Consider the following 11,741-nt stretch of genomic DNA (forward strand, 5'->3'; position numbering starts at 1 on the left):
CAAAAAAAAAAAAAAAAATCACGTTACTGTTTTATTGAGTGTGAAACCACTACAGACTCAACAGCACTTGAGAGAGATTTCCGAATGTTTCAATTGCAAAGCATTTTGCGAACCCCTTTGACAATGGAAAACGCATTTTAAGTGTGCTCAATACAACAACTGAACAAAGGATACTCCAGCACACATATAAATGTACACTACCATTCAAAATAACTTTTGTAGAGAAGGGTTTCAGCAGAGGACTGAATAACAATTTTACCTCAGAGCAAACGAATAAATAAATAGTTTGTGCATCTCTCATGAAGGAGTGTGTTAAGAGACTCACTGCAGCCGTCTTCATCGCTGTGATCTCCGCAGTCATTGTCACCATCGCACTGCCACTGCGCCGGGATGCACGTGCACTCGCCAAACGCACTGACCGCACATGTGAAGTGATTTCTTCCACATGAGCATTCGGCGGCACCTAAAACAGCTACAAAACACGCATAAACATAAGTCAACTATTACAAGTTTTCTGAAATGCTGTTTAAACATGCAAATGAAATGTTTTGTCGGTCCCACTTTATATTAAGTGGCCTTAACTACTATGTACTAACATCAAAAAATAAGTACAATGTACTTATTGTGTTCATATTGTATTGCAAAAACACTTTTGCTGCTATTGAGGTGGGATACGGGTCAGGTTAGGGACAGGTTTGGTGCTATTGGTAGGTTTAAGGATGGGTTTAGGTGTAAGGTATGGGTCAACAGAGTAATTATAAATGGAATTGCAGAAATGTATTACAGATGTAATTTCATGCAGTTTTTTCCAATGTAAAATAAATAAGTGCATTGCTTCAAACGATTAATTTAAATGTAAGTGCATAGTAGTTAAGGCCACCTAATATAAAGTGAGACCGTTTTGTCTATAACATGCACTAATTTCCTAAACAAAAATCTGAATGGAATGGAAAATTTAATTTCATTGCAATTGACATGCAATTAAGTGTTCAAAACATTATACTTTCTCTTTGCTAAATTTAATTTAACTTTTTAAAGAAGTTAAGAATTGCAAACTTTTTTTTGCATTGTAAGTTTTCTAACATGTTCATTAAATATGCAAATGATACATTTTGTTGAACAAACATGCACTAATCTGTAAACATTTCCAGAATAGAAATCTGAACATTGCATAAAGCCAGGTTCAAAATTGATGTTTCATTTTGCTGACATATGTGACCCTGGACCACAAAACCAGTCATAAGGGTCCATTTTTTTAAAATTGAGATTTATACATCATCTGAAAGCTGAATAAATAAGCTTTCCATTGATATATGGTTTGTTATGATAGGACAATATTTGGCTGAGATACAACTATTTGAAAATCTGGAATCTGAGGGTGCAAAAAAAATCAAAATATTGAGAAAATCATCTTTAAAGTTGTCCAAATGAAGTTCTTAGCTATGCATATTACTAATCAAAAATTAAGTTTTGATATATTTACAGTAGGAAATTTACAAAATATCTTCATGGAACATGATCTTTACTTAATATCCTAATGATTTTTGGCATAAAAGAAAAATCGATAATTTTGACCCATACAATGTATTGTTAGCTATTGCTACAAATATACCTGTGCTACTTATGACTGCTTTTGTGCTCCAGGGTCACATATTAGAGTTAAAGGTTTTACGTTTTTGAGAATAAAACGTTGATGTATGAACAAATCCCTCAGTAAAAACCTTCAGAATATATGGGAATAAAACGGAAATTAGGTCTATTTAAGTGCTGCTGAAGTGAAGCAAAAACTGATTTGGAGAAAATGGCGCGTAAAAATATGTATCGTTATTGAAATCTACAGACAGAAATGTCTGTAGAGAATCACAGCTGGCTTACGTTCCCAAAATCACACGGGGCAAATTATTAAACAACTAAAGATGACCCTTGACAAGATAAACACATTAAACTCAATACTACTTCATCCAGCTTGTTCCAACCAAAATTACCTCCCACCACAAACTAGTGTTGGAAAATTTCAACCCCTGCAATTTCTTCTGAACTCAATAATTCAAGGAAGCGGAAAAGTCTATTAATAACTATTCCAGCCCACCTCCCTTCTTTCAAGTGTGTGCTTCATCATGTATGATGCACGAGAAGGACTTGATGTACTTGGCTTAACTTCAGATCATTTGCATCTATGTGCTCCTCTCATATCGTGAGCAGCTCTGGACAGGATTGAAGAGAGTGACCGAATGAAAAGAGAGGAAGACTGGAGTTGGCTCTATGGTTCTGTGCTCCTTTTTGGCAAGCTGGAATAATTACAGCCCTTCTCTTGCGGGAGATCATGTTATATATGCCATGTTTAGTCACTAAATAGAGCAAGACGCTCATCATGTACGCTTTAAAGACTTGCCATTTCTGTTTCAAAGTCAAAAACACTGTTAGCCTTAATATCATTGAAACAGAGCAAACAATGACAATGTAATATACATTTATTTTACATGGTGCCAAAACATATTGGGGCGCTTTTTTGGCATATTTTTTAGATAGCTAAAGCAGGCTTTTTAAAAAATACCTTAAGACAATAAAGATAAACAAAAGAACAACATAAGTGAACTAAAATTGCTGGACGGACCTGTAGAAATTTTATTTTTTGTGAAGCGGACTTTAAACTGCAGCAAAAGTTTAAAGTAAAAAAAAGACATTATAAAACATTGAAATGTATTGATTTAGAAATGTAAATGTATCAATAAGTATATTTAGCAGATGCTTTTATCCTAACATTGCATTTAAGGTATACATTTATCAGCATTACGACAAAACACATATTCTAAAACGAATCAATTTAAATGCAATGAAATTAATACTTGAAGTATGTCTTAACTGCCCAAATATATTTTGAGGAAATTGTTTTTCAGATACATTGTAATTCATTTTGAATAATTAAGAAATTCCATGCTTTTTAATTCATTCGTTACACTATTGCTTTACTTCAATAGGTTTTTAAATGCTTTTTTCATAAATTAACAATTCTGTGCTTAATCAAGGCAAGCAATATATTGTTTTCCACTTTTAATTTTTAAAACTTTAAAAATAAATTATATTCTACATTCTAAAAACAAATGGCGCAACGAAAATAAATAAAAACTAGAAATTAAAAAACAACAGTTTGCATCAGTCTTTTCAGGTATGTTAAACGAAATAAAGAAACTTAATTTGTAGCAAAAAGTTTTATTTAAATCACAATATTTCTGCAAAATACGGGATTATTTTTACACCTATAGGTACATTACTTAATTGCGCTCATGTTTGCTTTTGTAATAAATTTGAGAAAAGAAAAAAAAATTTAAGAAATAAACAGTATCGGTAAAATTGACAAAAAGTATTGGTATCATATCGAATTAAAACGGTTTGGCATCATTCATCCCTATTAATTTAATTTAAAATAAACAATTTAGTTGTTCCAACACACTTGCAAAACAAACAGGGATCCACCGATACTAAATTTCTCCACTGACAGTGACTACCGATTATTTAGAATGATATCTGCCGATAATGATATTGTGATGATTTGGTTTTCTTAAGGAAAAAAAAAATCAGAGCCCAAACTGTAATACTCAACTGCTATATAATTTATAATATATTAAATCACACTAAAACAATAACTGAAATGTTCGACTCAATTGCACATAATCTTCATGTCAGATTTATTCAAATATGCATATATAATTAACAGTAAATATGCGCCCTCTAGTGTTTCTTTTTATAGCTAACTAACAAACTGTGAACACTGGTTAACTTTCCTGAGGTAAATGCAATGTTAAGTGACACTTCATTCACGGGCGGTTTTATTGGCGTCTTTCCGTGGTTGAAACGCTGATTGAGCGATTACATGAGACATGATACATTTCGGTAAGTTGTGTATCTTTCAACATACCTTCTGATGTTCAATCATGTTTATTTCACGCTAGAACTTGCCTTGAATCTGCAATCTGAGATCATACCAAATAAATTGCTTGCGTACGCATGAAAGCAGAACGCTGCGATGCAGATTAGGATATGACTAGTATTGATGGAGATTTTGGGTTTATCCACATCATGTTATGTTAGTGTTTAGCATCCAGTAGCACCATCGTAAATTGGTGATGGTGGGATATAAATGAGGATGCCAGGGGGGAAACAGAAAGGGATCATGTTGTGCAACCCACATATTCATCTCCTAAAGTAATTTACTCATTTCCGTATTTTTGCTCAAAGCAGATAAACACGGCAAAGCTTTAGAGACCAATTAAGTCCGATCACTTACACGATAAAAGAGCAGCAGATTTGTCTGTACTTGAATTATCCCAAGCATCATCTTTTCATTTTCTACCCTTCCATTTGCCGAAAACCCCTCACATCTGGAATCTCTCCTCCTCTTCCCCCCTGTGGCTACGCTTGCTCTCCGTTACAGACATTGGCAACAAAAAATGCCAATACCTCACTGTGTGTGCATGTGCAACTGCCGTTCTCTCTAATTTCTATCCCGTGAAATTACCCCTCGACCACAAAGATATATCAACATGTCTTTCCAGAAAGCTGTCAGACTTTCGAGCTTAACCCCTCCAACGCAGAACGAAGACGCAGCTGCGGGGAGCCGCTCTTTCAGCAGCGAAAGAAAGGATTTACATCTAAAAAGTCCTTCAACACTTATGAAAGGTCTGCTTACAAGAGCTCAGCAGCGCTGCGAGTTGGTTATCTGATCTATTCATCACTTTATAAATGGAACGGAGTTTAATCACTGACATTTTTTTTTATATTTCGCTCATTTCAAAAGAGCAACAATTTCTATGAAAGTTGTGCAAAGTGACTGGATGCTGGTTTAAATATAACTGGATGAGTGGCGGAAAAGGTTCAACGATTATTACTGAAATAAAACCATAAAAGGGCATTTTCATCACTTGGGGGGGAAAAATACACACACATTTATATTTATATTTAAACAACAACATACAGAACTACCAAATTTTGTTATAAGTTTGATTGCATCATATAATAATTGCTGTGGCTTTGAATGACGGAGCTACAGTAAAGGGGAAATTATTATGATGTATTTAGAGGGTTAAATAAATGACTGGAAAAGAAAAAGTGAGGGCTTGTCGTTGAGTGTCGGTTCTTTTCCATCGCAGTCAGCCATTTTTAATGAACTTGGCTGTTGTAGCCTGCATTTGAGGCAGGGCTGAGAGTCAGTGGGCTGAAGGAATGGGACGGGGAAGTTTAACGGTGGCATGAACATAAAAGAGAGAGAGAGAGGGAAAAGAAGTTCAACTGCAGCATTAGCAGCCTCGACTCAAACACCACAACCACAGTTTGAATCTGAACCATACAGATCTGAATGCAAGCTATCGTAAAAAAAAAAAAAAGAGGTTAAGCAGAATAAATGATTGGAGAAGTCCAGCATACATCATTAGAGAGAAGTCTGATGCATTACGAACATTACAAGGTCAATAAATAAATATGTAATAAATATGCATGGATGAATAGTTCACAACAAGAAAAAAATGCATTTAGAACTGATTTCACACCAACCCTCAGGTCATCCAAAACATAGAGGAGTTCATTTCTTCATCAGATTTGGAGAAATGTATCATTCCATCTCCCTCTGCAGTGAATGGGTGCCGTCAGAATGAGAGTCCAAACAGCTGATAAAAACATCACAATAATCCACAAGTAATCCACACCACTCCAGTCCATCAGTTAATGACTATTAAAGTGAAAAGCTGCGTGTTTGTAAGAAACAAATCCATCAAGATGTTTTTAACGTCCATTACTCATAATATTGCTTTATCCAGTGAAAAAGTCAAGTCCTCTGAATCAAGAGAGAAATCTGCACCGTTTACAAGCCAAAACAGCCCTAAACAAATATGTGGCTGGATATTGATGTGAGACACAACAGGAGATGGACTTTTTCACTGGAGTAAGCGTTATTATGGACTCACATTTTGGCCAGAAGTGACCATTTAAAGTTAAAAAATGCCTTAATGATGGATTTGTTTCTTACAAACACGCAGCTGTTGGCTTCACAAGATGTTAATTGATGTTAATTGATGGATTGGAGTGGTGTGGATTATGGTGATGTTTTTATTAGCTGTTTGGATTCTCGTTCTGACGGCACCCATTCACTGCAGAGCATCCATTGGTGAGCAAGTGGTGCAATGCTACATTTCTCCAAATCTGATGAAGAAACAAACTCATCTACATCTTCGATGGCCTGAGGGTGAGTAAATTCTCCTGCATGGCACATTACCTGTTTTTGTACAAATGTGTGCATTTGATCTTAGCTGATAAAAATTATCAAATCTTTTTATTGTGCTCCATTTGCTTCTCTCACTTTAATTCCTGCTGTATTTTTGCCAAACAAGGAATCCGCTGGTGTGTTCAGACACAACAGGAATTTGCTTACAAAAAGTCTGTCATACTGTGAAGTCGTATCACACAAAACCGCAGAATTTTTTGGCAGATGGAGAGAAAATGTCATTGTTCTTCCAAAAAGATTTCTTCAATATCACACCAAACCCCTCACAGGAATTGTCTCTTTTGCAAAAGAGTCTGTTTTGGCTGCTTTGGAACAGTGTGTACTGTGAAAAGAAACTATAGAAAAGAAATTGGACTAAAATTCACAGCAGTCAATAGTGACTCAGATTCAGTCTCAGTTTGGAAGAGAAATCGGTAATCTTGGATCACTGTGTACAGTCAGCTGAGGTGTAACTTTTGTAAAACCACTATGAGCAAGGGCAAAAATTTAAAACATTTGCATTCATTTGTTATGCAAAGTTATGAGTGCCACTATTAAGAGAGTATTGGGTTAGCAGAGCCATGTAAGTTGCCCTCCAAGCAAGGGTAAAGGAGACGATTAAAATGAGACTAATATGACTAATTGCTCATTTCAGACTCTAAAGACGCTCAAACTAGCAATTTGCTGACTCGCACAATATAGATGTTTAGGTCTGGATAAAGCATGTTGGGACATAAAACACATTTAAACCACCAAGTACAAAATTTACTTAAAAAAAAAAAAAACCACTTTAATAACACTTTTAGCAGAGCCATGTAAGTTGCCCTCCAGGCAAGGGTAAAGGAGACGATTAAAATGAGACTAATATGACTAATTGCTCATTTCAGACTCTAAAGACGCTCAAACTGGCAATTTGCTGACTCGCACAATATAGATGTTTAGGTCTGGATAAAGCATGTTGGGACATAAAACACATTTAAACCACCAAGTACAAAATTTACTTAAAAAAAAAAAAAACCACTTTAATAACACTTTGCTCATTTCAGTCTCAGCCAACAGTGTACAACAGAACCTTTCTAAATATTAGTATTAATATAATACTAAATTAATATAATAATATTAATAAATAGTAGCCACACAGCTGGCATGTTATCCAAATCTCCCATATAGTAATACTACAAATAACTATGATTAACATTACAATAGATTTTACTATATTTATTTACTAATTTGAGTCATTTTGACCACGTTTATGTGTTTGCTTTGAATAGGTGATCTCAAGACAACTCTACAACATGTACTTCACAAATAATACTGCATATGATGATGATAAATACAGATCATCGAGAAAAATAATACTGCAATTAAATATCATCTGCATGTCCGTTCCCTTTCTCTTCCTCATCTGAACCTTCTTTAATAACGCTCAGTGTTTTGTCACATTCCTCTGATGTTCTTGCTGTGAGATATTCGAGTTTGGCTTTACTCCAGTTGCCCAGTCACTGCTATATGCTCTATATTGTCTGAACTAGCAGCTCAGAAAGACACCAGTGTAAAAGTGAGGCCACCCAGAGAGATTTTGCAGTCGCCAACATCCTGGCCTTAGGGAAGAAGCAGCAGTGTTTTCTTCAAGGGTCACTTGTTTCCTTGTGGTCATGACTCATCTCACAAAGACACTTTTGTTTCAGTTACACTACGGCTCATCTCTCTGCTCTGATAGGTTGGAACTGTGATTTCAAGAAATCTATTCTCCCTTCCTTCCACCTCTGTTATTTGTATGCAAAAATCTTTAACATTTACTTGATTACCAACTTTAAAGCAACAAAATGAAAGGGCAGAAGTTACACAGAGCCAAATACAAGAGTGGCAGATCTGTTACTAGTACTATAAACACAGCATCCACTCCAATGATCAATGATTTAAGGAAAAGTGGTTTAAAAGCTATAAGTGTTTATCATATTTGAGCAATAAAGTACAGTAAATGTTGCATTCTCACCATATGATACTATGAGTTGCTACAGACATCCACATCCACAAAATACATAGCTGCAAAGTAAATAAATAAATAATAAAAAGTATTGCTTCTAACTTGTAACCAATATGGGCACTGTCACTATATTTAAATGCTATTGTCATAGCATGGTGCCAATGATACAAAAATGATACGTTTTATATCAATAGCTTTTTTATATTTTACATTTATTTAAAAGACCCTTACATTTAATCATCATATCAATTCATGCATTTCCTAGGAATTGCCTTATGATCTTAACACCATGCTTTAATGTTTGTGCTACATTGAATACACAACAGCCTTTCAACATACAGGCAGATTATCAATTAATAAAGACATATTTTCGTAAGTTTTTTTGCACAATGCTACGTTATGACCTCAAAACACTTTTTGCAGTTGTGCTTGATTTGTTTTACAAAATTTTGCATCACATAACCAGCTGCATATGTACAGATTTTCTGGTGTAGTAAACTTGCTAGTTAGCGCACCTGGTCCAACATTGCACTTGCGGCAATGTGAAGCGTTTGGGCATGAGCCCAGAGAAGCAAGTCACGACTCTCCACAAAACAGCTCAAAGCCTTGTATAAGGAAGCTAAATTGTCATAGTTGCTTCAGAAAATGTTTTTATCTCTGGTTTGCTTTTGTTTACATTATCGGTTAGGTTTAGTGTAGGTGGTACGTTTTTTTTTCAAATGCAATAGAGCTTTAACCTATAAGCGCTACTCACTTAAAGAGACAGTTCACCCAAAAATGAAAATTATACCGTTCCAATTATGTCGTTCCAAACCCGTAAGACCTTCGTTCATCTTCGGAACACAAATTAAGATATTTTTGATGAATTCCGAGAGCTCTCTGACCCTCCCACAGACAGCAAGGGTCCTAACACGATCAAGGCACAGAAACGTACGACATCAGTGGTTCAACCATAATTTTTGTGCACAAAGAAAACAAAAATAACGACTTTATTCCTCCGCATTACCCTGGTGCCATTTTGAAGAGCATCACGATGCATGCACATGCTATGATCTAAACGTAAAAAACGTATGCGCGTGGTGCTGCTGACACAGAACACGCATGCGCTGCGCCGTTTACGTTCAGATCAAAGCACGCACATACGTTGTTTTCTCATAGCTTCATAAAATTACGGTTGAAGCACTGATGTCACATGGATTATTTTAACGATGTCCTTACTACAATTCTGAGCCTTGATCGTGTAAGGACCCTTGCTGTCTATGGGAGGGTCAGAGAGCTCTCAGATTTCATCAAAAATATCTTAATTTGTGTTCTGAAGATGAACGAAGGTCTTACGGGTTTGGAACGGCATGAGGGTGAGCAATTAATTATATAATTTTCATTTTTGGGTGAACTATCCCTTTAACATTACATTTCCTAGCTTTTCTGATACATGCATTAAAGGGGTCATATGATGCTTTTTTAAAGATCATTATTTTGTGTATTTGGTGTAACAGAATATGTTGACATGCTTTAATGTTCAAAAAACACATTATTTTTCAAATACTGTACATTATTGTAGGTCTAATAAAATGTTGCCACAGTCACGTTTAACCATTTTGGAGAAAATTTAACATGCTTTCAGTGCCACCGACTGGACATTTCACTGTGAAGCTGCCGTGAAACATGCTACAAGCAATGCAATTTCATGTTGCTAATTTGTAGCCACAAACAAGTTCTTGTTTCATGACACTGGGCTGTTTTTAATAAACCCAACATGTGCAATGGGGGAAAAATTATATGGATTCTCTTGTGGACATGTCACCTGAAAGTTGCAGCAAAATGTACCCGTATTTCAGGTTTCGCAAAAATGTAGCTAGTTGTGCATTGTTTATTAAAGACTTACATGAAAATGTAACCAATCTGAGCAGCTTTAGAAAACGTCTGGAATAATAGAAAAATATATATGTGTCTTTGCTATTTTCCTCAGCATTATCATCCAGATTCAATTTAAACCAAGAGCTGAGAAGCCTTTCCCCATGCCAGCCCAGCAGGACATCAGAGCACGCTGTGTGAAAGCTTCTGTCTTCATCAAAAGACACAGATGAACAATGCTGCCTGCTATGGGTGTGCTCCGAACAATTCCTGTCGCTCTGCCCCGCTCAATACATCCACCATGTTCAGCATCAGCATTACCTCCAGCACTGAATCGGTCTTGTGAAAGACAAACAAATTAAAAGACATAGAAGACAGAGAATGAAGTTGCACACATGTCTGAGTTCTCAGGACCCTGGATGACCTTATTATATATGAATCTTTTCTATTTTTTGTGCATCGCTCCCAGCGATGCCCACGCTTATTTGCTGACACATAAGTTATTCAAGTTCAAAACCTATAGATTATTTTGCCAAAATGTTAAGAGTACAATAGGAGTAGTAGTTGTCACAAGTCAATTTGACTTCATTCAAAGACTATGAGGTATTTTTGCAGTGATTTGCAACTAAAAGTATTTTTATGGCATACTTTAAACAGCATAAAAAATGCCAGAAAGATATTGGTCCTGTCTGTTGTGATAAAAAGTGACATTTTAGTATGCAAGCATGTAGTCATGTTCCTGGAAATTGAGTCATCAGTGTCCAAATGTGTAGTGAGCCAGCGTCCCTTACCAGTGCTGAATTCATATAGAAAATATACCGATTGACACGGATTCACTTTTGAAGCGTGTGTGTATCAAAAAGGTCTGATTAATAAAGTAACTAAAATGTGTGGAGAAAGTGGCTTAATGATGCACATTAACACAGTGCATGTAAAAGCAAATACCACTTTACATTTTAAAGTCCCCATGCAGTCACTAATTGCATCCTTAAAATTCATCTGTGATCATCAAAATGACATATAAATGGTCTTTCACATAAAAATAATTTCTTCATGCCCTGAATGTAACACGACCCTCACCTAATTTAGTATACGCACTCATGAATATGCTAATTAGCCCCGCCTCCACTCAATCACACCTGCTCTACACAAAGGCAAGTTGGATTAATTCAGCCATATATGTTTGATACTGATTCCAAAGAAGAGGAAGAGTGAATTATACAGGGTCCTCTACAAGTCCATGTATCAGAATGGAAATGCATCTACAAAGTCAGACATGCAATGGTAATCAATATCCTTAAAGGGGTCATATGATGCGATTTCAAGTTTTCCTTTCTCTTTGGAGTGTTACAAGCTGATTGTGCATAGATAAGATCCCTGAAGTTGCAAAGACTAAAGTCTCAAAACCAAAGAGATATTCTTTATCAAAGTTAAGACTCTGCCACGCCCCCCTAAAACGGCTCATTCTAACACGCCCCCACATATCTACCCCACTATGTGGAAATATTTGCATAATCCCGCCGCAAATGTGCACGCAAAGAAAGAAGGCATGGTGTCAGTAACCGCAGTTAGTGTTGAAGCAACATGTCAGGGAGACGCTGTGTTTCTAGGCAAAAGCAAAATCACTTTACTTGGCCTTCCGGAAGT

At 36.0% G+C, this 11,741-nt stretch overlaps 1 pseudogene; it reads right to left on the reverse strand.

Moving 5' to 3' along the window:
* The window catches only part of LOC107742929 (low-density lipoprotein receptor-related protein 4-like), a 102,253-nt pseudogene that overhangs the window by 55,754 nt on the left and 34,758 nt on the right, over positions 1 to 11,741 (reverse strand).

This window comes from Sinocyclocheilus rhinocerous, unplaced genomic scaffold, assembly GCF_001515625.1.
Source record: "Sinocyclocheilus rhinocerous isolate Xijiao unplaced genomic scaffold, SAMN03320098_v1.1 scaffold3059, whole genome shotgun sequence".
NCBI classification, from domain to species: Eukaryota; Metazoa; Chordata; class Actinopteri; order Cypriniformes; family Cyprinidae; genus Sinocyclocheilus; species Sinocyclocheilus rhinocerous.